The sequence below is a fragment of the Parasteatoda tepidariorum genome, chromosome 4 (assembly GCF_043381705.1).
Source record: "Parasteatoda tepidariorum isolate YZ-2023 chromosome 4, CAS_Ptep_4.0, whole genome shotgun sequence".
Taxonomy (NCBI): domain Eukaryota; kingdom Metazoa; phylum Arthropoda; class Arachnida; order Araneae; family Theridiidae; genus Parasteatoda; species Parasteatoda tepidariorum.
In genome coordinates, this window is record NC_092207.1 from 17054136 (window position 1) to 17081962 (window position 27827).

General features: G+C 29.0%; 1 protein-coding gene across 6 annotated transcripts in view; it reads right to left on the minus strand.

Moving 5' to 3' along the window:
- Positions 1-27827, minus strand: part of LOC107448148 (G-protein coupled receptor dmsr-1-like) — a 402323-nt gene that overhangs the window by 33068 nt on the left and 341428 nt on the right. For 2 of the 6 annotated variants that reach the window (XM_071179469.1, XM_071179471.1), the window contains one exon: positions 19283-19419. The exons of 3 other annotated variants lie outside the window; for them this stretch is intronic. The gene's annotated coding sequence lies outside the window, so the exon portion shown is untranslated. Of the gene's footprint in view, positions 1-10857; positions 10978-19282; positions 19420-27827 lie in introns of those variants that run through there. One more of the 6 variants, XM_071179470.1, reaches the window with a different exon arrangement.

The following is a 27827-nucleotide window of genomic DNA, read 5'->3' on the forward strand; positions in this document are numbered from 1 at the left end:
TGACAAATAAAATAATGCACATGCAACATAATATAAATGATATAGGAAACTATTGGTGGTTCTTAAAGAGTTAAGTAATGGTTTGTAAACATAAGATTATTTATTTTCAGCTGTTACAATCGTCCCTTTACTTATTGTTACAATCGTCCCCAAGACGCCATTTCAGCTTCATTTGTTAAAAAAAATGCTAGTTAATTAACTAAACTAATTTTTTTTATTGAAATGTTAATTAAGGTGTCCACTTACATATTCGGTTAATAATTTTTATTTGTTTAAACAAAATTACTTTGTTACAATATAATATTCTAATACCAAAAAAAGTACTTACGTAGCGTGAAAATATCTTTTGTGATGTAACTCTTTCAAAAGTACCTAGAAATGGTTGCCAGCAGGGGTGTACATGTAGATTTATTAAATACACCTTGTGCACCACCTAAGAACCAAATCTAAAACCCGACACTCGAAATTTTTGCTCTGTTACAATCGTACCCTGTTACAATTGACCCCACTCTCCCCTATATATATATTTCTCTTATGTGATTCCGAAAACTCGGGTACTTCTTTATCCATTGACAACACTATAGTTATAATTCATTGTGTTAGATTATCTTAAGTAGTAATTTAGACAGTGTTAAAAAATTAGTTTTACGTTAAATAATTATTTTGAATAATAATTCCATATTTTTATAAAAATAAAAACTAAGTTATGGAGTAATTATTTAGATTAATTTTTTTAATCTTTTATAAAATGGCTATAGAATTTTTAAACACAAACGGTGTTATGGTAAGTCATAGTCTTATACCGATTATTGGTGAAGAAGCTTGCCTTATTCGAGCAATGGCGCCCATATATATATATATATATATATATATTNGGCTCAAAAGTAATTCAACATTTAAGGGAGTATTGGGATGACAGAGATGAAAAAAGTTAAACATTTCTGCGGAATACTACAAACTCATACTAATGGCGGTTTTTTGCGATTTTTGCAAATTTTAAATTATTACTAAATACTATATACTACCGGACAAATTTTAAAATTGTTACTAAAATTCAGTACATAAAGAACTTTGATACGATTATGGATATCTGAAAGTTTGAAAGATTATGAAAAGTTTGAAGCACATCTTTAATCAAAATATTGTTTTTGATTCATCCACAAGCACATTCATTATGTCAGGTAAGTTCTGAGTGCTATCTCACCAATTTAGTGTTTATAAATTTATCAAGCAGTAAAAAAGAAAAATAATAGAGCGAAGATAATCATTCGATTATGAGTGTAATATAAGTACAGTGATAGTAAGTTTTTATATCCCCCCAAAGGGATAAGTATAAGATAAATAATTTGATTGTGGTGAGTTTTTTACTATCATGACTGGTCTTTGATCAATAAGCCTCACCTCTATGAATATAGTTAATCTTTAGTTTGATCTGATGAACTTTCAAATACGCATTTTTCTCAAACTAAATAATGTAATATCTCCAGGCTATGAAGGGAACAATATTAAGCAAAAAACTTGAATTAAATAAAATTATTTTAATTGGGTCGGCAGCATTATGTCTNGTTTACAGACAGTGTGTCCCCTGATGAAGTGCTGCTCTGTAAACACACAACTTTATTTAAGTTTTATTTAAATTATATTTAGATTATTTTTGAGTAAATTTATATTATTACTAGTGTATTTTCAATTCACTTACAATCGTCCTGAGGGGGGTATTTTTAGGTCTTCCTCCTTTTCTTCTGCCCTGAGGGTTCCAATTAAGAACTTTACTTTAAATTCTTCAAGTTTATGCTGAACATGACCAATCCATTTCCATTTACGTTTTTAATTTTTCAGATTAATCGATTTCTGTTTTGTTTTTCTAAAAATTTCTGCATTACAAATTTTATGAAAAAACTTGATACCAAGGATTCTTCTCAAACTGTCTTCTCAAACTGTTTTTTCATGTTATTTTAATTGCAGTGCCATGTTTCAAATCTATTGATTTTTCACATTTCAAAACCGATCCTGAATAAAAAGGGGAAGCTCAAATGATCCTCCCACACATTAAATTCAAAAGTTAATTGATCCCCGTATTTTTAACACTTGTTCAGAAAACGTAAAAAGGATCAGCAATATCGTCCCCTCTATCAGTTGTTCACCAAAAACCGGATAGAACCTGAAATCCATCAATCTTAGCATTCATGATTTCGAAAATGTTCAATCGATTTTGCACAATAATTTTTTTTTAATTTTAACATTACATTGTGTTGTTGTTGTTTTCTTATTGGCATAAAACAATAATACTTGATAATGCTAACAAGCTTATTTTTAGGCAGAGGATAGCGCTTATTATTGTTTTCCAGTAGCGCCATCTATTGCCTAGAATTTGACTTCTGCACACATATACGTCACAGCCCGTTTCACACGGAGGAAACGTCCACACATTATCCATCCAGCCACAGATCGTAATTTTGATCTCAACCAGAGTACGATCTATCTCTGATCCAGTACCCCCAGAGGTATTGATTTGTTATGGAAGAAGATATTGTAAACAATTTGCCCAACTAACAGATAAAAAATGGTTGATTACAATGAATTTCTATGATATAAAATAAATGTCTAGACCAGTGGTTACCAAATGGCGGCCGGCGGGCCGCATCCGGCCCGAAAAGCCTTTTTTGTGGCCCGCGAAATAAAATATATTAGTTGTCATTTTTTTGCTGACTAATTTCGCAAAAACTCTATATGGGTTTAGAATACTTTTATTTCTCAGGTTTTGCATCCAAAAAAATCTTTATTCAAATGCGAAAATAATAGCGCATGTTGCTCATTTTTAATTCGTTTTTTTTTGTATTTTGTGAATGTAATTTAGCATGTGTGAATCAGAAATTTTCTCGAAGAAATTCTCCGATTTAACTTTTTGAAACCACTCATTTTGAACGAAATTTATTTACATTTGCAAATTTTGTGGCCAGAATTTTTTAATCTGCAATTAAATACTTTTAAAAATCTACTTCTTATCTTAATTTGTAATTCAATACTTTTGCTTTGTACAACTTGATAAAAATCTGAAAGTAATATTTAATGTTCCTTCAAACATAAAGGAGTCCTATATAAAATTTTGATACAGTTGCGGCCCGCCATTTAACTGGTGTTTTTAATTGCGGCCCCCGGTTTCATGTAAGTTGGAAACCCCTGATCTAGACTATACAACATGGATACCGACCTTAGATTTAAATGTGGGCTTCTTGTATATGGTTTTGGCGATACCGAATCTATTATTTTTTGTTTACCAAGTACCCAACAAGTTCTTATTTTAACACTTCGACTTTTAACAGCGCACAATAACAACTTACTGACAAAAGAAACGCGTTTTTACTGGCAGTGAGCAAACGCGTTTACTGGCAGTGAGCAACCATTTTGTGACAAATTCTTGTCGTTAAAAGTTTTGAGTTGTTTAAATTTGTTGAACACTGTTATAGGAGTATTTTTATAGGGAAATATCTTTGAATAAATAAGCTTTAAATCGTAGGAAAAGAACTTCAGTTTAGCTTAAATAATTTCGATGATGAAATTTTTTTTTATAGAAAGTATAATTAACCTTAGATGATATTTAAATTTCGACTAAAATATCGGACCCATACCCAATCTTCCCGCTCATATTTTGACCGTCGAAAATCCGATTCCGTAGTTAGAAAAAGAATGTTTCTATATACGGAAATCTTGGTAACTGGAAATTTGATTATCAGATCAAAAGTTATTCCGGAGTGTTCCGTTTTTTCTTCTGTTCATTGTACGTGATGCCGAACTTTCAAATTTATTTGTGATATAAATCTTTAATATAAAAGTATGAGAATAAAGTAAAAGCACCGAACTGAAAATATTGTGGCATCAGAAATAAAAGCCAAATGCTTTTCATTTCATTTTTTAATGTTCATTTTCGCTTTCTATTCTACATAATAAAAAAAAAAAAACGTGGGGCAGTTTAAAGATAAAATTAACTCTGACGTAAGCTATTTCAGTTGGAACATGTAGAAATTATTGTTTTACAATTCTCACATTCAGTAGCGCTACTTGTTCGCAAACTTTGCAACTAATTCATAACTTCTACATTTCGTTCCAGTTATTCGACTTCCTAATTGCTTTAACTAAATTCTGAATACCCTGATGCGCGTAAAGTTATACACTATATTACATACTCATGATTATTATAAAGTAATTTTCTAAATTATATGCATTTTATTTAATTTCCAGGAACAAAATTTATTATATGTGCGTGCGTGTGTGTAAAGAAAACATGGAAATGTAGAGAAAACATGGAAAAAATTACAGAACAATGAAAAAAGGGGGAGAAAGAAAAATAATAATAAAAATAACAAGAAACTGGGGGGAAAAAATCCGAAATATTTTTCTTAATTTTCTTCGTGGTTTATTCCCTTTTTGTATATATATATATATATATATATGTATCAGCTCACGGGATTATATCCGCGAAAAGNTATATATATATATATAGATGGGGTATTCATCCAACTAGGTAAAAAGCAGATTTTAACTAAAACTTTGAATTTTTTTTAAAAAAAAGTGTATTGAAAATAAAAATTGTATTGAGAAAACTGTTTTGCGTGACTCATAAAATAAAATAAAAGGAAAGGAGAAGTGTTGTACGAATAGGTAATGTAAGGCAACAGTTATATTGAAAAAAAAAAACCCGAAATCCTCGATTAATGCTTTTTGCAAGAAAAAGATAAAAGCACAACAAATGTTGATTCTTTACATTGTGATGCTGCATTTTCTAATTCAAAAATGGAAAAAAAGAGAAAAACAGAGAAAGATGGTCCCAATGGAGAATGCGCTTTACTGGGCAGGAGATTACTTAATGTTGTTTTCCGAAGACTTCGTTGTCATATGAAATGATGTTCTTTTGCGAATAATATACAATTTTCAAAACTGCTGTTAGTTTGCAGCAGTTACTCGTGACTATTAAGACAAGTCTAGCCTATCCTAAGCTAGTGCTGTCTATGCATATTCTGAAAATGGCGCAAAACGGGAATATGGAGGAAAACCACAGTTTCATGGAAATAAAATGCTTCTGTAGTCTACTTTTTAATACTTAAAAATTTACTCCAGTGCTGCATTATCTAGGCTCATAAAGAGTTAATAATAAGACAGTACTTTTGATAAATTTCATCCATTTCATTCGCCAAATCGGTGATCTTTAACCCTTTAACGATCGGTTAATTTTCAAGAAAACAGTCATAAAAGTGCCTATTTTGCCAAATACACGTATTTGATTCGTGCTGACATCTAGTTCAAAATAAACTAACTATCTAAAATTACCTTAAAAATATCTTGGTAGTGCCATCTGGTATGTAAAATGAGAAATAAAATGTTTTTCGGGCAAAGAAATGAATTAGTTTTATTCTTATTGGCGCGTTACTCCAGTCCGGAAATTTTACGGGAGCGAGAAATAGAGGGCGAAACCTCACCCCGTCATTTTCACGGGAGTGAGAAGGAAGGGGTTAAAAAAGTTTAAAAATTATTAAAATGTTTAAAATACTCGTTCGTTCAAGATCCCAGATAATTTTTCACGGCAAGAAGATATAGTTTAAAATTGATTCAAGCGTTGATTCAAGCGTAAGGCACTCAAACTGATGCTTTTTTTAATTTTCATTGGCGACAGAGCTTCGAAAAACCATGTTAAAGTGCGAATTTATCATATAATTGCCTTGTAAAATAAAGATGCTAACTACTTTTTCTTTGAAATTCTAGTACTTCTAAAGTTTTCATTGAATTTACAAATGCCCCTTATCTTACTCTTTTAAATCGGGTGATTTGACTTTTTCAAGGAAAAAAATTATTCATTAAAAAATATTTTATTTATGATTTTTTCACGAATAAATTATTGTACAAAATTATGTAATGAATACCTTAATTAAATCTGGCAGTTTCTGGGTCGAACAGTTTAGATCCACCAGGTCTTCGAATCTCAGCTATCCAGTCACACCCCACTTTCCCCTCTAAGCGTTCAGTTAGGCTATATTTTATAAGAAGGGCTATATTTATTTACGTGCTATGGAACATAGGTACATGATTTATTTCAAGTATCAAATTTGGAAAGAAAATTTTAAATCGGTATTCTTACATATCTCCATTATATTTTCATAGATTAATATAATTATAGACTGAAGCAAATTCTCGAGTTTTTAATTTCAAAGAGCAAGTTAGTACTAAAAGGTATAAAATTAGAAAAATTTATATAAAACTTTTAATTTAAAAAAAAATCTTAAGAATCCTAATGTCACTTCGAAAGCGGAAATTTGAGGGCAAACTTAACATAAAAATTAATTACTTAAGGTAAGTGATAATTTGAGTTTAAGTGCAGAAAATGAATTTTAAGAGCAAATTACTACAATCAAAAAACAATTTTAAGACTAGACTAATGTTAAACATTGATGTTAATGTAAGATTTGCGTTAGACTTACAAAATCGATGAAAATGAGGCATGCCCAGAAAAGTGTCCTTTAGCTTTACTACTAATAAATAAAATTGAAGAAAAAGAAAATAACTAGAGCTCACTGTTTTTGAAAAATATTTTCTTTTTCGAAAATTTTTTAAATTTTCAATTTTTATTTTTTTGTAAAATATGATAAAAAATTATTTTTAAGGAACAGATATTATTCTAGATAATTCATATATAAATTTAAATCGAAAAGAAATCTTGCCTGAATCTAAGAAATTAGAGAATTTTATTAAATGTCACATTTATAAAATGCTTAGATTCATTTATTAATATCAAGTGCATGTTAATATTTATTCTGATCTCACTAACAATTTTAAACAGTTTTTTTTAATAAAATGAGATATAGAAAAACTAATTTATAAAGAACAGTAATTTTCAAACAAATATATATATATTTTTTATAAATCTAATATTACGGTGCAAAAAACACCTTTTTGATGAGCTCCAAGACAAATTTTAATGAGACCATTAAAATATGCTTAAAATAAGAAAAGTAATGCATTATTTAACACTTCAATCGCGACGAACGAGATAACTCGTCTTCCAGGAATATTCATTGCAAAAAACCCCTTTTTGATGAATAAATAGCTCCAAGACAAATTTTACAGAGCACATTAAAATATGCTTAAAAATAAGAAAAGTAATGTATTATTTATTTAACACTTCCATCGTGACGAACGAGATAACTCGTCTTCCAGGAGTATTCATTGTATGCTATTGTTGTATTAATGAATATTGTCTGTGATTGCAATTGATTAACATTTTTTGAAATAAAAAAAAAACACGTTTTAAAGGTATTTGCGTTTTGTTTCAATTTTAGCGCTGTGAAGTAATACTTAGCGCAAACGGCTAGAAGGCCGCGATGAGATAAAGACGCAGATTTTACAAGCACAACATTTTTGGAATTCTTGGCTTTACTATCTCTTCAAAGCGATTGTTTTTTTTTTTCAATGAAATGTGATTTTAAGAAACTAGTTTTTGAAGAGTAGGTAATTTTCAAACCAATTAAAAATTAAATTTTTATTTAAATAAAAATGTTAAGATTTACAATTTTAATTAAAAACTAAATAAACATTTTTAACTATCGTTTTTGTTTAAAATATGATATAGCAAAATTCATTAAAAAATTAATCATCTTATTATCAAATAAATAAAACAAATTTTAAATCATTTTTACTGGAAAGTCAATAGAATCTTAATCATAGTTTGAAAAGAAATATTTACTTAGAAGAAATATTTATAATGTCATTGTACCTGGGAAACAGTATAATTATTGAATATTACTGTTTTTGAGTAAAATACGATTCAACAAAATTGATTTTGTCAGAATAAATCGTACTAAGAATTAAATTTTTTAAATAATTGTTAAATTTTACTTAATTATTAAATTTTTATGAAATGTAAGCAAAATATATTAAACCCTAATTTTAATTCACTAAGAAATTTTTCAATATTTTTTGAACTTCAAAATGCTTCACCGTACCAGCGAAGGAATATAAATGTTTAATAGTACCTTTTTTGACTGAAATATAAAGCAGAGTAAAATTTATATTAAATAATAAAACAATTAATAAGTTATATATAGCATAATGAAGATAAAATAAAAATAATAAAAGTAATCAAATTAAGTATTTTAAAATAAAATTTGGAGGATCAAACTTAATTCAAAAATAATTTTTTGCCACCTTCTAATGACTTTTGTATCTGCGAAACAATATAATTACTTAATGCTATCGTTGTGAAAAATCTGATACAATAATTTTCATTTTAAAAGGATAAATCCGTTTACTCTATATCTAAAAAAAATAGTTTTAAAAAATCTTTTAAAGTAAATTTACAAGACCCTAATTATAATTCAAAAAGACAATTTTTGAGACTGTCAAATAATTCGTCGTGACTGCAAAACAATGTAATTAGTTTTTACTCCGGTTTTTGAGTAAAAAAAAGGTGTAGTGCAATTCATTTTGAAAGAAAAAATCAGCTTAGACAATTAAAAAAATCTAACTTTATTTTTAAATGAAAATTTATGGAATTTTAATTATTAATTCAAAAAGACATTTTTTGAAAGAGTCAAATGCCTTGTCATGTATATGTAACTATTTTATACTACCAGTTTTGAGTAAAATAGAATGCATCATAATTACTTTAAAAGAAAAAATCAAAGACATTTTTTGAAAGTTTTAAAAGCCAAGTCATGCAGGCAGAACAACGTAATTATTTAATACAACTGTTTCTGAGAAGAATAAAATGTAGCCAATTTTACTTCGAAAGAAAACAAAAACCAAATTTCGAAAAACTAATTTTTTTTAAAGAAATTAATTTTTAGACTTTTAATTAGCACTCAAAAACACATTTTTTGATACTGTCAAATGCCTAGTCGTAGATGCAAAAGCAATATCATAATTTTTTACTACCGTTTTTCAGAAAAATAAAATGTAGCAAATTTCACTTTGAAAGAAGAAAAATCAAATTTAGAAAAACTAATTTTTTCAAATAAACTAATTTTTAGAAATTTAATTAGCACTCAAAAACACTTTTTTTGAAACTATCAAAAGCCTAGTCGTAGATGCAAAGCAATATCAGAATTTTTTACTACCGTTTTTCAGAAAAATAAAATATAGCAAATTTCACTTTGAAAGAAGAAAAACCAAATTTAGAAAAACTAATTTTTTTAAATAAATTAATTTTTAGAAATTTAATTAGCACTCAAAGACACTTTTTTTGAAACTATCAAATGCCTAGTCGTAGATGCAAAACAATATCATAATTTTTTACTACCGTTTTTCAGAAAAATAAAATTCAGCAAATTTCACTTTGAAAGAAGAAAAACCAAATTTAGAAAAACCAATTTTTTCAAATAAATTAATTTTTAGAAATTTAATTAGCATTCAAAAACACTATTTTTGAAACTATCAAATGCCTAGTCGTAGATGCAAAACAATATCATAATTTTTTACTACCCTTTTTACAGAAAAATAGAATGTAGCAAAATTCACTTCACATTTTTAATAAAAAGTTTCAGAATTTTCATCTCAATATGTTACAAATCTACACTTTCGAGAAAAACCACAAAAAACTGTGTCAATTTTGGAAAGATTTTTTTAATTGCTATCAAATTTGTTAGATTTAGACAGTCTAGAAAATTACTCGTTATTTGATAATCGGCGATTGATATTCCAAAGGCAACAAAAAAATTATTTTCGTAAAAATTTCCCATACCCTCCTTTAACATTGACTGCTTCAATTAGTTCCTATTACTGTTCTTGAATAAAGTAAGATGTACAGAAATTTATTTTGGAAGAAAAAATCCGCTTATAGCAATGAAAAAAAATGTAGCTTTATTTTTGTAATGAAAATATTTAAACCCTAGAATTCAAACATTTTTTTTTGAAACATTCAAATGCATTACCATACCTGCGAAACTTTCTAACACCCCCGCTTTTGAGTAAAATGATGCAACAAAATACATTTCTAAGAATAAATCCTCTAATAACAAATTAAAATAATAATTTTAAAACTTTTTTAGATCAAAATTTACAGAATTTTAATCATAATTTAAAAAAAAATGAAACTGACAAATGCCTAGAGTTACCAGCGAACCTATATGATTATTTAACACTTTCTTTACTATATATAACAATGCTTTATTTTTGTAATGAAAATATTTGAACCCTTAATTAGAACTCAAAAAAGAAAAAAAAAATTTTTGAAACTTTCAAATGCCTTGCGGAACTTTATAACACTACCGCTTTTGAGTAAAATACATTTCAAAGAATAAATCCTCTAATAACAAATAAAAATAATAATTTTAAAACTTTTTTAGATCAAAATTTACAGAATTTTAATCATAATTAAAAAAAAATGAAATTGCCAAATGCCTAAAGTTACCACCTAACATATATAACTATTTAACACTAAAATTTGTGTGCAAATTATGATTAAGCAAAATTTTTTTAGAAATAATAAATTCTCTTACAGCAAATAAAAATAATAATTTTGATAAATCTTTAAATGAAAATTTACGCAACATGGATTATAATTAAAAAAAATATTTTAATAACAAATAAAAATAATTATTTTAAAACTTTTTTAGATCAAAATTTACAGAATTTTTATCATAATTTTAAAAAAAAATGAAATTGTCAAATGCCTAGCCTTACCAGCGAAATAATTTTAATACGAAAATTTTTGAGTAAAATATAATGCAGCAAAAGTCATTTTAAAATAATAAATCCTCCTACAACAAATAAAAATGATAATTTTGAATTATTTTTAAATGAAAATTTACAAAAAATTTATTATAATTCGAAAAATAAAATAATTTAAATCCGTGAAATGCATAGCCGTACCTGTGGCAGAATTCAACTGTGAAGTAAGTATATAACAGTAGAAGTTACTCTCATGCGTTCGCACCTCAACTAGATTTCATCTAAGAGGGGTTGCTCCTGTTATAGAGGACGATGCCGCTCTCCGCTGCGCGGCGTCCCTTCATTATCCCAGAAACAGGAAAAATCCTGATGTTATTTTTCTCCTGTAATCCCGGTTTTCTTTTCACATGTTCAGCGGAGGACCATTTTAATGATATAAGAATGTGTGATCTTTTTTTCAGATCACGTGTGAAGGAAATAAAATACAGCAATTTATTGATTATTTTATGTATAGTTGTTGTTTGAAATGTCAAGAGGAGTTGTTTAAGAAGGTGGAGGGAGGAAAAGTGCCACACTTTATCATCTTTCCACAAATAATGTGGAAAAACTTTCATTAACGTGGAAAACTTGAACCCAGGTTATACGAATAACCCAGGTTTTAATAATGTGCTACTTTTGATGTTACAAATGACCGCTATTTAATGTTGGTGAAAAATTCCTAATTTAAGAAAATGCTATTTTCTTGTTCTATAGGAAAATGTTATTTTCCTGTTATTTTCTCTATAAAATGAGGTGACACTGTAAAAATGTTTTGGAACTAATTTAAATTGCAATTTGTTAAATATTCAGAACACTATATCACATTTTTTTTTTGAATAGCATCTTTCTTTTAATGTTGCAGTTAAAGTCTTATTACAAATAGTTAGAAAAAATTTAAATTAGTCTAAGCTTTGTTTAAAATTATTTGAGAAGTTTTAATTTGCTTTACGTGAGATCATCATTTTGAGGGTGGTGATTTCATGGAAACCTAATCTGTAACCTAAAAATCAAATAGTGTTATAATTTCAATCTAGAGCTAAGCAAGCTTTCTTATAGTATCAAAAGCATACAAAACACCTGTATCTCGAATTTTTTTACTTTTTTAAAAAATTTTCGTATGTTTTTTTTTCCCATTGCGTTCATTTCCCTTATTCCTTGTTAATTCCCCCCCCCCCGAAAAAAAGTGAAAAGTTCTTTTTCTTTAAAAAGTTGCTTTTGGGAGAAGCAACTTTATTAAACTCATTTCTATAATTACATGAATACTTTTGTTATTATTATTAATTCCCTAACTATTATTAATGACACTGATATAAATTATCATGAAATAATAAAATCAACATAGAACAAATTGTAACTAATTTAATAAGTTTAACTAATTATAATTAACAAAATTTTTTATCGTATTTCTCTTGAAAAAACCCATATAAAGAGGATTGATCAAATCCTACATGATTGTCTTTAGCAGATATCGGTTGCTCTCAACTTTCATCTGCAGCTGCAAACATCCTTTTAGAGCAGTGGTCTGAAACCCACTGGCCGTGAACCGGTACCGGTCCATGGATCAAATGGTACCGGGCCATTCAAGGAACATTAAACCATTTCTATTCATAACTATGGTGTATTTCTTTCTGGTTTTTACGACATTCCATGGAAGATAAGTTAACCAGGACCTGAAAGATGTCACCTAAAGCCGCACCAAATGTTGTATTTTATTTTGAAGGCATGTTTCAACACAATTAAATTAAAAATTTTCAACCAAACAATGTAAAATATAAACAATCAAGTTTCTTGCCCCTCCCCCCCTCTCTAGAAGAAGCGGGCCGCGATAAATCAATACTTTGACGTGAAGGTAAAAAGGTTGAGGAGCTTTATCTTAGGGCACACTTTGCTAAGATACTGAACAACACAGTATAGGGCAAAATTAAGAACTGTCAGTATTGGCCAGTGGCCATCAGCAGCATTTTCGACAGAGGCTACTTTTCGAAACACCTGGTCACTTTTTCTTTCAAAAATTAAAAACTCTAAGCAATTGATATTCTTAATCTAAAGCATATCTCAAAACATGGTTTACACTAATATGGTTTCCGTATTTCTTTAAGTAGATTTATGAAAAATTCAAGCATTGTATATAACGTTTTCAACTCATAAAACTTAAGGTTTCCGTTTTTGAACCAAAATCAACAAACAAATCAACAAAATGTTAATCAACAAACCTAAAGTAGAATCGTTACAAAATAAATTTCAAATGATTGTAATCAAGTTGATGAAGTTATATTAACTAAGTAACTTTCTATATTATGGTTTGTAAAAAGAAAATATGAAAATAACTACTCCTCGAAAGAAACTTTGACAACCTAATTTAGTCCCTCTGAAATTTTGAACCAGCATAAAATAACCTAAACGTTGCTTCCAGGACTTTCCTGTGTAATAAACAGTAAGTGCATTTCGCGTATAAGGGTAGCAGTCTCATCGAAAAAAAGCCTAAATAGGTTCTTCGAAGCTCTGTTGCTAAAGGAAATAAAAAAGAGCTGCAGTTTAGGTGCCTTTAACACTTGAAGCAAAACGAAGATTTTAAACTATATATATCATCTTGCGGAGAGGAATTTTCTGAGCTTTAGAACGAAAGAATATTTCAAATATTTTGAAAGATATTAAACTATTTTAAGAATCGCCAATTTGGTGATTAACTTGATTAACAAGATTAATTTGATTAACTTGGATTAGTAGTCACAGAAAGGGTTTTACAATCTAATACTTCTCCTGCGACTGGTGAAAAATCCAATTATTAACAAATTAACTTTATTTCAGCTATACATCTCTTGTTTTTACTCTTCGTCTATTTAACTCCTTAATTTTCTATCGACTGTCATTTTCGTGCATTAAAGTCGTTTTGCCAAAAATAATATCAATGTCTTTACTTAAATACCCACGAGTACTTATTTATCCACACGGCTACATCGCGTGAATTAATGCTTTACCCGCCCACTGTAAACATTATAAAAAAACATTTAATGCTTTTTGTGAATAATTACTTTTTTATGCATTGCAGATTATTTTCATGAGGAACTATTACACCAATCTTTGTTTTTGCATTATTTCTCCTGTTGTCATACATATTTAATTCCTAATTTTTATTCTTATTTTTAAATTGATCATTTATACTAATTAATTTTTACTCTTATTTTATAATAATTATTCTTAATTTTTTGGTATTTAATATTTTTATCTATTTTTAATACAAAATTTTTGACAAATAGTTCCTCAAACTTCAAACTTTAGTGTCAAATTAGAGTAAAAAAATTTTCAAATTTCAGTACCCCAAATATACATATATTTTAACCCTTTATGACAGAGATGATGAGCCTTTTTCGATCAGTGTGACAGTTAAATTAAGGTTAATTATTTTCAGATGTGTAGTGTGTTAATTGTCATTTTTCTTTTCTTTTCTTAAAAAAGAAAACAAAACTGGAATTATTGCTTTGATTTTAAACTATAGAACTAAATCATGTAACTATCTTTGATGTTTAGTTATTGATTAGCTATAAATTTGAACTAAGACGTTATTTTTAGAATAGATAAAATGCACTAATAAAATTGAGCAAATTTAATGTATTGAAAATTTTTTCAAAATTTATAATTTAGTTTCGTTTTTTCTTACCTCGCATTCACGTGCTTCCCAAGAAAAGACTTCCCAGTCTTCCCTACGACATGGAATTGCCAAGTAGAAGGGACACTAGTCCCTTGTGTCCTCGAAAACTTCGTAATGGAGCTCGAAATCGCACTTGTTTCTGAACCCATTGAACTGATTTTTTAATTGTATTTTGTGAGTGTAATTGAATAAAAGGAATTTAAAATAAATCTTTCGTGTCACCAAAATACTACAGGGTAATAATAATAATAAAAAACAAAAACAATGTAAGTAAGTGCCTCCCAATTTATCCTCGTCATTCAGGTATTATTAGGAAAGGTTTATCGACCAATCTTTCAGGGGAACCATATTAGGTGACCCAACGTTGCTCTCCAAGTAAGGACAGATTGTACAGAGAATTAAAGAACATATATGCCTTGTCTGGGATTCGAATCAAGGACCTTTATCGTGTGAGGTCAGCTCCCAGGCCACAGGAACGATAAACTGGAATTTCCAAAAAAAAAAAAAAAAAAAAAAAAAAAAAAAAAAAAAAAAAAAAAAAAAAAAAAAACTCATGAAACAAAAGTAAAAAAAAAATTATAATAATAATAATCTTTTTTAATAAGTAGCTTATCATACTACAATGACAAATATATAAAAATCTCAATTTTTAATCTTTTGTCGTTTGATTTTTCTTTTGCGCGTTGATTTTTCTATTGCGAGGAAAAATACATGTCACGTGCTACTAAATGGAACAAGTTATTATGCGTTTATAACTGTATTATATGTTAATAACTGCGTTATATATAACTACATTATACGTATTATATGTTAATAACATAGCATATGGCACACGTGCCATATGTTTGCCGTCTCTGCTTTATAAGGTAATACGTTTGTTCGTTTGATAATTTCCTATGAGTTTACTTATAGTTAAAAAACACATAATACAAAAATCTGGCTATTTACAGACACAGAATGTTAAGTTTATCACCAATTACTGTATTTACAGAATGTAAAAATCCCTTTCCAAAGAAAGGTCTTAAAATGAAATTAATTTCAGGTAATAAGCTAAATTAGTTTCTTTTTATAACCCACTCTCAGTTCCAAAAATAATTGATATAGCATAACATTGGTAGGAAAAAGAATGACCCTACGTAGGTTTAAAAGAGTAAAAGATAAAAAAAAAGCATTTGAAAACAATTCCGAAGTTTTATAGAAAAACAGCAATAAATTTCGCCTAACATTGGCTAGATAACTATTGGATATTGAGCCTACTTCAAAAACAAATAGACGCACTTCTGTTTCAGCATTCTTATAAAAAAAATGAAAAATACAAATAAATAAAAGCTTACAGCTGTATAAACTTCATCACTTATAAAAAATTTTGTTGGTCATTTCTCAAAACATGTTTCAACAGGATTTTCGTTGAGAGGGTATTTCCATCAATGTTCTATTGAATTCCTGGCATAAAATAAATCACAGGGGTGCGAGAGTATTTATTCTGAATGTAGGACAAAAGCATTCATTTCCGATCATCTGTGAAACCAAACCTGGCAGAAAGAAGAAAAGATTCCCATAGACACATACACGTCTATGGATGAAGGTTTTATGTGTCACCGTCAGACGTTCCATACTGAGTGTTCTGCCATTTAGCTGAGAAAGATTTCTTCATTCAATATGGCTAGAAAATGTTTTATGTGCCTTCCTTGTTCCAAGTGATAGCAGATTTATTTTATCTATGTATTCGTCTCTCCAGCGAATTGTTTTATTTTTAGAAATTAAACTCATCGATGAATTTGTTTTGGTAAAATAAATATTGCTATCCATTGATTTGTTGTCTTTTCTTTTACGATGGATTACATTTTATATGCAGTAAAAAAAATTGGTTGAAGTTGTCATCATAAAATATAGTGGATTGAATGTAAACTAGAAGTATAACTAACTAGATAAGTACCCAAAATGTTCGTTGTAAATCAAGTTAAAATGTTTTATACAGTTAGTTATTTCGGTTATGAAATAACATATTTGAAATATGTTGCCTATTTTTCATTGTTTGCGAAGAGTAAATGTAAATGTGAATAAAAATCTGTAAAAGAGTCTCAGAAATTTCGCTAAAAGCGCAAGAAATAATATAGATGGGAAAAATCACGTTTAAATTACCGATAAAAATTAAATTCAAACGATTTGTTTGTTTTAATTCAGATTCAGATAATACATTATTATTATAAAAATTACTTGTAAATGCAGAATTATGTAGGAACTTTTAAAATTTATTTCTCGAAACAGTAGAGTTTCTATTCTAATTTCATTATTTAATCTTTTAAATTTAGCGTTTTAAAACGCAAATATTCACGCCGTTTTTCCAAGCGCCAAGACTTGCATTTGAAGCAATTTGATTATTTTGAACTATGTATATAATCTCGCCGTGAAGAATTATCTCGGCTTTAGAACAGACAAATCACTTAAATATTTTAAAAATTATTAAACTTTATTAAAAATCGCCAATTTGGCGTCATTTTTTCATCCAGTTGAAAATTATCAAAATCACTGCCTTATTTTAAGTTTTTGCAAATTTTTATAAGCCCAAGTAATGCGAAATTGGAGAAAGTTTTTAAATATTACAAAATTAGACAATAGATGCTTCTGAATTTCACAAAACTGTGGTTTTTTTCCATATTGACGTTTTGCGCCATTTTCAAAATAAGCGTAGACTTTAGATAGACTAAACTTGAACTAACAGTCATGAGTATCAATTGCTAACTCACAGGAGCTATAAAAATTGACAAAAAAAAGAAGCATAATTTCATATTACGACGAAGTCTTCGGAAAACTGCCTTAAAGTTTCCGATTAAGGAAATAAGTTCAAAATTAAAACAGCCTTTTATAACCAGCAATGCTTTTCGTCTTCGGAATGATTTTAACTTTGCAAGGCAAAACTTTTAGTTTTTGATAATGAACATCTTTAGATTTTTTCAAAGGAGGCAAAATAAATTTTACACGTGATATAAGTACCTAAAAAAACTGCCTGTAAAAAAAATCAGCCTAATGGTATACCTGTAAGTGACGTAGTGTGGGTATCTCGATCCTAATTGACTGTTGAAACGTGGTATTTGTTTACGCTAGCAACTGTTCTTTTTTGGAGTAACCTAAGTCCGTCAAGTATCAATTCTCATAAGTGACACATTCGAAATTCTTTCACAAAGATTTTAATTCCTTCACCATATATTTACATAGAGACTTAAGACGAAGACAACCTAAAAAAACTGTCTAAATGAAATCAACCTAATGGTTTACCTGAAGTGACGTAGTGTGGGTATCGATCATGATTGACTGCTGAAACGTGGTATTTGTTTACGTTAGCAACTGTTCTTTTTTGGAGTAAGCTAAGTCCGTCAAGTATCAATTCACGTAAGTGACACATTCTAAATTGTTTCACAAAGACTTCAATTCTTTCAACTTATATTTACATAGAGACTTAACACAAAGACAGACAAAAAGCCACGTGGAATATTCTCAAACTAAGTATGCATCGAAGTTTCCAGTTACACAAAACAAAAATATATCATGGTTACAAATAAAATACGTAAACAAATAATAAATCTGAGTGAGGTTGAAGAAGTAAATAAGAAGGAATTACATTTCAACTAATTCAATGTGCGATACCGCTCTGCAATGGCTCCTAATTGGCGAGTGACAATTTGGGTAACTTCCTCGTAAGAGTATAGGTAATTGACCAATATACTGAAACATAATTCAGTATGTGGTTATATAAATCAGTATAAAAGAAAATAGTAGAAAAATATTTATTGAAAAACGACGTGTTTAGAATCTAAAACAAAAATTAAGAAGAAAAAAAAGAAACGTTACTCGCCAATCGTGCTGAATTTTTGTCCAGGGAGAAGCTTAGATGTTAAGAATAAATTATCTGGAAAAAAGTACTTATTATAGAATAGAATGCTACTTTAATAAATATTGTAAATACTACTCCGTTTTGAGGGTCATAAAAAAATCACCGAATTATTTTTGATGTTTAAATAATTTTTTTATTAGGCATTAATAGTATTGTGAGCACAGGTATGATGCGCAAATTTTTTTTCATTAATTCTTTATTTAGTTCATAGCTTATTTTTATTTCATTTATATTAGTACCTAATACTAAAATTAAAAGGAGCCTGGTTTGTAGGACTTTGATCCTGAGTTCGAATCCCGCCTGCCGTTGAATCCCCATCAATTAAATGGTGATTGATGCTTGTTAAATCTATGGGGGTTACAAAATATTCTAAGTTCCCTTAATAGAAGCAATAAAGAAAACAATGGAAATAAAAATAAAAATATGACCACCGAAGCCGACGTCTTCAGGGGGTACCGAGCTCGGAAGACATAAAACAAAACCTTTTCTATTGAGAGAGAGAGATGACAAATGTCAAAACTAACTCTCTCAGAACCCCGAAGGTTTTGTAGAAGTCCAAGAAAAAATACATGAAGTACATAAAACCAAATCAGAAAAGAAATTTCAACAAAATCTTGAAAAAATAAAAACTCACATTAAGCCGGTCAAACAGCGATTTCACAAACAAACTAAATGCAAAGGAAACTCTAAAACAGAAGAAAACAACAATCTCTATTAAAATGCGCAGAATGAAAAGAAAGAATAGTAAAAGAAGAGATTACGTAACAAATTAGTATAATGCTCAACTGGGACTGCTCAGTTAAGACTTGATTTTTGCCTTGTTAAAAGAAATAATAAACTAGTATTCTTCAATCATTTTCTTAATCAAACAATTAATATTACTATAATTAAAAGGAAAATCATTATTACTCAAATTATTCTCAGCCTCCTGAAAACTTTCAACGTTATTGCAAATATTTTTAATCTTAACCAATTAATGAGCCCTGTGGAGTAACTACCACTACAATTATTAAACACCATTTTACTAGTATATAAAACATGCTAACTTGATTCTATCTTCTTGAGGTACCTTTTGATAGATGAAGGTTGGCACTGTCTAATCATCTCTACCCCACAGCCCTTCCTGTAAAACGAGCTGTGACGTGTGTGGCTGCAATCGTATTCTTCGCCATAGATGGCGCAACTGAAAAACAAGAAACACACTCTCTGTCATAAATTGGCTTGGTTTTCTATAGCAGGCTTACTGGTAATCGCGAATGGTATAGAAAGCAACACCAACGCCTATAGTTTATTTTAAAACAACGGCTTCTGCTAAGCTAATGAGAAAATTCCATTTTCAAATGTCGCAGAATTAAAAATAAATTTAAAAAATCAAACATTGGGCTTCTTAATTTGTTAACAGTTGTATTTAGTTTTGTTGCGTAACTACATTTACGAAAATTAAACATTAATTCACTAGTATATAAAGCATGCTAACTAGATTCAATCTTGACGTAGCTTGTTGAAGGTTGGTATTGCCTATTGGTTTATTCCCCACATTGGTGACCCGGTCTTGATCAGACAGTTTCATGTTGAATATGGTATTTTTAGAGTTTACGGCATTCCCCCAATGCTGTATACAGATACGCAGACAAATGCAAATTTCTTATTTTATTATGTGTATGGATATAATTCTATTCAAATGCTACACTTTAAAGTGCAAAAAAGAATACAATTTTTAATGAGAAATTCTTTTCGAAATTCTTTTCTAATTTTCAGTTTTTTAAAAACTTCTGCTGACTTAGGCCTATTTTAAGCCTTAGTTCCTTAAATTGGGCTGTATGATAAAAGGTGTCACGAAACTGATCGTAAATTCGATAAATATAATAAAGAAAATCGGAAGGTACAGTTTGCTGCTTTCTGCTTAAGCAACTTAGTGTATTTTCATTAAGTCTTAATATTATTTACGAAATTCGTCAACAGATATCTCTGCTAAGTAAAATCAAAGATAAATAAATAAAAATAAATAAATAAATAAATAAAAATAAATAAATAAATAAATAAAAATAAATAAATAAATAAATAAATAAATAAAAATAAATAAATAAATAAATGAAAATAAATAAATAAATAAATAGAAATAAATAAATAAATAAAAATAAATAAATAAATAAATAAAAATAAATAAATCAATAAGAAATACGAAACAATTACCATCCTTTTCTGCAATAAGTAGACCAGTCTGAGAACGAAACTTTTTCGGTCAAAATGGTTTATAGTTCTTTCAGTCAACTGCGCCATCTGTTGACCTTCTTAGTACTGAATTTTGAAAATAAAATAACTAGTTTCCTAAACATTATGCAGAAAATCGCAACTTTCTGTCTGCATGGATTTTTCGTTTTTTTTCTTCTTTTTTTAAATAGTCGGTCCTTTCAGAACCCAGCAAATTTATTACAATTTTTAAAAAAAAATATGGCTGCTAATTTAAAAACAATAATAAGTAATATTTTATTACAATTTCTAATAAGACAAGCTTCGAAAGAGCATCACATAAAAAGAGTACAGAAATACTAAGGCTAGAATAATACCCAGTTCAAATGTTAAGGGAATAAACAGTTGTTGAATGAAGTATTCTGGGGTCAAAAAGTAATCATTGTAAAATGGCTCTCCTTTCGAAGAAATGTAATGAAATGGGCAATAATGCTTTTGTAGACGGACACTTATTTTCGCCCCGCAGCCAAATGTGTAAAGTAGAATTTAACAAGATAATTTTAAAACAAAGTATTGGTTTCCTAATAAAGGGAATATTTCAGAAAAGGAAATAAAATGTTTCAAGATAGTTGGAAAGTTTAAAGTAATTAATTTCCACCAAGAGAATAACTCTTATTGTTTTACTCAAACCAGAAAATCCGTTACAAGGTTCTTTGATGTTTTCATTTCATTAAAAGAAAATTATTTTTCTATATATCAAGCAAAAATAATAATTATCGTCTGACTGTTTCGTGCATTCTTATTGGACAGAAATGTCAGATAATTTAGTCGCTAATATACAAAGAAGATCCAGACACATTACGTTGTCATCAGCATAAAACTAATAAAAGTTATAAAGATATTTACCTGCATTGAATTATGTATTTATTCCTTATTTGAAGATATTTACCTTAATACCTTTAAAGGTAATATTTATTTAAAATTCATCAAATTATCATTCTCTGCTATTATTGCGTTTCTTATTTTGATTATTATTCAAAATTAAAGGCTTAAAACTAAAATAGTTGTTTCTCTATTATATTCGAAAATAATCCCATGATATTATCATATTTTATGAATTTTACGATAAATATATTTAGTTACCATTGATACAACTTTAATTTAATGTATTAAAACTTCACATTAATAATAAATTTTCCGTAAAGCGGAATTAGTAGACATATTCAATTAAAATAATGAAAACAAAATAATTTTTTTTAAATTGTAAAGCTAAATCATAAATTTAAATTTCACACAATTGCTAAATTTTCTCATAGGGGAAAATATTTAATTAATAATAAATAAAAATTATAAACGAATTCATGGGTGCAAACAATATTACGCAAAAAAAAAATAAATAATATTCAGGATAATTTTGAAATCATAAAACAGATACAAATACAAGGTTTGAATTTCATCCCAATAGAATTGGATAATTAATCTGTGCAGCCAATTTTGTGTTAATGCTATACAACATTTCAGGACAAAAAAACTTTTTTGTGCTTATAATACAAAACATTTGTGGAGAAAAACATTTTTAGTGTTATTAATACAAAATATTCTTGGATAAATACATTTCTTGAATTAATATTGTAAAACATTTTGAATTGAAAAATGTTTAATTTTGACCGAAATATTTCATTTTGAGTTTGAATGACACGTTTTTAATAAACAAAAATGACTGCGTAACAATTGTGGGGGTTGGTGAGCGAAGTGAACTGAGAGTGGGATTCCTTACTATTTTTTACGGTGAGCGAAGTGAACAGAGAGTGGGACTCCTTACTATATTTTACGGTGAGCGAAGTGAACAGAGAGTGGGATTCCTTACTATTTTTTATGGTGAGCGAAGAGAACAGAGAGTGGGATTCCTTACTATTTTTTACGGTGAGCGAAATGAACACAGAGTGGGATTCCTTACTATTTTTTACAGTGAGCGAAGTGAACAGAGAGTGGGACTCCTTACTATTTTTTACGGTGAGCGAAGTGAACAGAGAGTGGATTTCCTTACTATTTTTACGGTGAGCGAAGTGAACAGAGGGTGGGATTCCTTACTATTTTTTACGATGAGCGAAATGAACAGAGAGTGGGATTCCTTACTATTTTTTACAGTGAGCCCGAAGTGAACAGAGAGTGGGATTCCTTACTATTTTTTACTTATTGGTGGCATTCTTTATATATAAAGATAAATCCATATTCTGCGACGAAGCAACAAAATCTTTCGTTGATAAATTGTGTCATAATAGTGTTAGATTTCTTTACGGAAGGCCGGGATAGCCAGATTGGTAGGGCGCTGGGCCCATGTCCGAGAGTTCGTGGGTTCGAACCGAAGACTCCCCGAATAGTAAAGTGACTGATGCACGTTAAATCAGTCGAGTCTTAAAAGTCCTCCATGTTCCCGCCCTGTAAACAAGTGCGACGTATGGTGTGGCAGAAATCGAATTCTTGGCCGAAGATGGCGCCACTGGAAAACAAGAACAATCGCACCCCCTGCCTAAACAGTCATACGTCAACAACAACATTTCTTCACGGAACTTACAAGCGTTACGCCATCCTGGTGTAACACTCGGGGTATGAAGTGTTTTATTACCTGGATAAGAAAAAAGATATTTTATTTTTGAGAATAGACGTCATATCTTCCGATTTCTAACTAAAATGGTTTTTTGAATGGGAATCTGACTCCGTTCGCATTCTCACCCTCCATTTTTGAGAGAACTCGCCAACCATATTATCCCTATGTAACAAGGTGGTTGTATGGGAGCACTGGCGTATCATAAGGTTCAGAATCTCATTGGAATTCATGACCGGAAATGTCATCCTTTGCCGCTAGGGGCGCTTTCCTTTTATGAACTGTGTTCGCGCATGCGTTTGAACAGATATTTTTATTTTCCAAACTATCTTATTTTACTTTTAATTTCATGTTTTCGAAAAGTCATTGTCAAAAATTGTATTTAAATTAGATCTGCATTTTTTAAAGCCGGTAATTTCATGAATTGGTAACTATTTAGACAAGCTCCCCAAGTCATTAAACTACTATAAAATAGAAATTTCTGCGTCATTTGAAGGTAATTTTTGGTAATAATTATTAAAAAACATAAAATTAAAATAAAATTAAGATAGTTTATAAGAATAAAAGTTTAGAAATAGAAGTTAGTCATTATAAGAAGCACTTCTAGCTGCTTGTAATAATATTTTCGGTCATGCGTAAATATATGCAATTCTTAATATTTTTGATGTGCCCTACCTTCCCTTAAAGTTTGTCCCATGAGTTTAGAATTACTCTGTATTAGGTGAAAGTCTGTTTGTATGTACTGAAAATCTTTATGGCATGGTTTGTTAATAATCGTCACTTTTCCACATCATATTTTTATGATATATATATTTAGTTACCATTGTTACAATTTTAATTTATACATTAAAACTTCACATATATAATACATTTTCCGTAAAACGGATTCACTTTACGCATTCAATTAAAATAATGAAAACAAAATAACTTTTTTTAAATTGTAAAGCTAAATTGGAAATTAAAATTTCACACAATTGCTAAATTATCTCACATGAGAAAATAATTAATTATTAAATAATGAATCAAAATTATAAACGAAGTCATAGGTATAAACAATATTACGCGAAAAATATTATTATGGATGATTTTGCAATCATAAAACTGATCAAAATATTAATGTTTGAATTTCTTCCCAATAGAATCCTAAAATGTATCTGACTGTAAGTATGTTCTCTAATAAATCAGGAACAAGATCAATAATTTGGATCGTGCCTTTTCACACAATTGCTGAATTATCTCATATGGGAAAATATTTAATTATTAAGTAATAACTAAAAATTATAATGAATTCATGGATATAAACAATAATACGCTAAAAAATATTATTATGGATGATGTTGCAATCATAAAACTGATTAAAATATTAATGTTTGAATTTCATCCCAATAGAATCCTAAAACTTATGTGACTGTAAACATGTTCGCTGATAAATCGAGAACAAGATCACCGATTTGGATCGTTTTTTCTTCTTTTTTTACTGTTGCAAATCTCCATGGGATTGTTTGTAAATAATCGCCCCTTTCAGACGTCATATAATTCGGACGTAATATCGAGAACGCAAAATTTTATTAATGAAACCCGTTGTTATAGAGTAAAAAAGAAATAGAAATCAAATCCTGAAAAAAATGAAATCTATAATTTATGTTCGCTAAGCTCATAGTTTTAATGCAGCATTAAAAACTTAGACTGGAAGCAAATATGTCAGCTTACATAAACAATCAAAAATTAAAGAAATATTATATTTAAGCCGTCGCAGCTATTTTTAAACATAAATATAACATAATATGCTTACTATTATGTGTCTAAATGACTTTAAAATTTCAAGGAGCTTAAATTTATAAACTAGAATACTAAAGCTTTTTAATCATATATTGTTCAAAATTATTATTTTTTTGACACTGTAGCTCTGCATAATCGAATTTCAACTTTGTTTACACGACAAGAAATCTCTACAGAGAAGTATATAAAGATTTTCCTCTCTAATGCTAGACTATATAAAAATACACGTTTTTTTTCTTCCTTTTTCTTTTTATAGATGGGCACCTAAAGGGCAACTGTCATGCCCTAAAGCACAACGCTACGTCAAAAATCTTAACCATCAGTTAGATAGATGAATTGATGAGATTATCATTTTCTATGATTATTTTTTTAATTAAATTTATAAAGTTCTTTATAATAATTTGTTTTATTTTAGATCGGTGAAATGCTTCGATGTTAATTCGTTAAGGATGTCGTTTATTAATGAAGACAAAAAAAAAACATTTTACTAAGTAAATTACGATTTATTTTATATACCATTTTCTTGTTCTTAAATTCCTTCACTTTTAAATAGGATACATATTTATATGAATGACATATACAATTACTTCTTTTAAACTAAAGAATAAATTTCAAAAAGCGTAATTTTTTTTTCTGTTAATAGTAGAATTTATTACATTAGAAATTAAAATAAATAACAATAAATAAAAATATGAAATAAAATTTTTTTTCATGCGCTATAGAAATAAAATGTAAAATAAAAGATGTGAAATTGATTAGAAAATTCAATGTTTCTTCATAGTTGCACAATATGAAAAAAATTAGAATCACTAACATAAACTCACGCTATTCAATCTTGATTCAATAATTTTGATTGGAATGAAGCATAAAAATACAACTTTAAAACAATAAAATCACAAAGATTTATGATTCATTTATTCACGCTACAAATATAATCGTACAGAAATAAGTAATAATTTGGCAGAGACACTGCAAAATATACCGTAGAGTGTCAACTATTCACTTTTACTGAATCAACTAACAATTTCCGGTAACTGTTGCTAGAGGGCGCTGTAGGCAGTTAACTCAGGAGAAACTTTAAGAAACGCGTCGTGATGACGCAGTGTGGATGATCTTCCTTGAGTATTGTAGTTTTTTTTTTCAAATGGCAGGCACTGAACTTGCTTCTTCGCCTTAGAAGATGCCGGAATTGTTACTCCTTTTACGTTACCCAGTGGGCACCTGTGAACCAAAGTCACGGAGGCGAGCAACATTACCCACGCCACACTGCCACAAACCCGTTCATGGGGTGGGCCACATTCACACACAACAGAGGACAACACAAAGAGAGAAACATCCATGCCCAGATCGAGATTCGAACCCGCAGCCATCGGCTTCACGGTCAGGTGCGCTAACCGCTTGGCCACCTGGCCGGCTTGAGCATTATAGTTCAATGAAATATTCTTCGGCTGTTACGGCTAGTGGAAGGTCGAGATTTCCCGTATAAGATGCACTTTGTGTTCGTTTGTATGATTAAAGAATTTTGTTCCTATATCCTATCAAACTATTGGAAACACATATGAATCACACCCAACAACCCTCCCCAACACTTTTTATTAAATGTTTCATTATCTAACAGCATATTACCCTGCTTTAAATAAAAATATAAAATTCATAAAAAGTAATCCAAATTTTCCTCACCTTGATTAATTGTATGTAAGGTTTAGTGGCACAATTTCAATGCCAAGAAGTTGAACACCAACAGCGGCTAGAGACATTAAACGGACGTAAATTATAAGCTTGTGTACTTGCATTTAAGACTAAGTTAGTTAAGTCTTAAGTCCTGAGTCTAAATATTAAGAAAATAAAACATTTTAGCTGCAAAAAATAAAATATTTCACCTAGGCTTAAAATAGTTAAATAAAACTGATTGGTTATCAAAATAATATGTTAATTACCAATTAAATGTGCTACTGACTGATTTTAAATTTTCAACTTACTTGTTTATCACTTACTTGGTTATGATGTCTTTTAGTTCTTCAGCACTGCTATTACTTTATTAACTTTCAGTTTTTGCATTAAAATGTATTATTTACTGTTTTAGATCAGTGCATTATTTTAATGCAAAAAATAAAAAAAAATTATAACAGTTAAAGTTCGTTTTGGTGAAAACAAAATCCTTAAAAGAGTCGTTCATTTGGCCAGCAACAGAACGTTTTAATTGCTAACACAATAATAATAAAGTTGCTAATTTGTTTTAGCATTCATTAAAAGCGCCATTGTGCAAATAAACATATTTGTTTTGTTTCAAATGTTAGCATAGGTTTAAAATTAGCATTTTAATAAAAAATTTACCACGATACCTATTTTCGTAAAATCTGAAAAATTTCTCTAAACGTATAAGTTCTTGAAGTGCAAACGTGTAAGAGGAAAAGAGGACGTGTGAAGTGAAAAATTAAATCCACTCTCATATATATTTATTATATATATGAGAGTGGATTTAACTTACATATTGCCTTGAATTTTGACTGTATGACCATAAATCTCGAGATACTTGAAATTATACTTATGTAAAAAGGTGAACTAGTTGGTCCCTGGCGGTGACTAGTGTTAAAAGCGATGATCTAGATAATTTATTTTTCTGGAATTTGAAAACGATAATAAATTACAAAAAGATGGGTGATCTAGTTTCGACTTCGTTATTGCTGTATTTTTTAAGTGATCTAGTTACGCCACCGATGTTTTTTCAGCTTTTGATTTGTTCTTGAGTATGATGTCTTTTTATTTGGTAGAACTGTTATGCTTAAAATTATTGAAAAGTTGTTAAGTTTTTAAAGTTAGTATTGGTAGTTTTTCAAACAGAGTTGTGTTTTAATTATGTTCTAGTTCATGCTTTAATATTTTCAGTAGTATTTTTAGTCAATTCTAGTTCGTGTTTTAACTACTAGTACATGGTATAATATAATATGAAATATAGTTTATTAGAACCGCCATGCAGTGAATCTTGCAAACCTACTTGTGAGGTCATCAGGACCTCT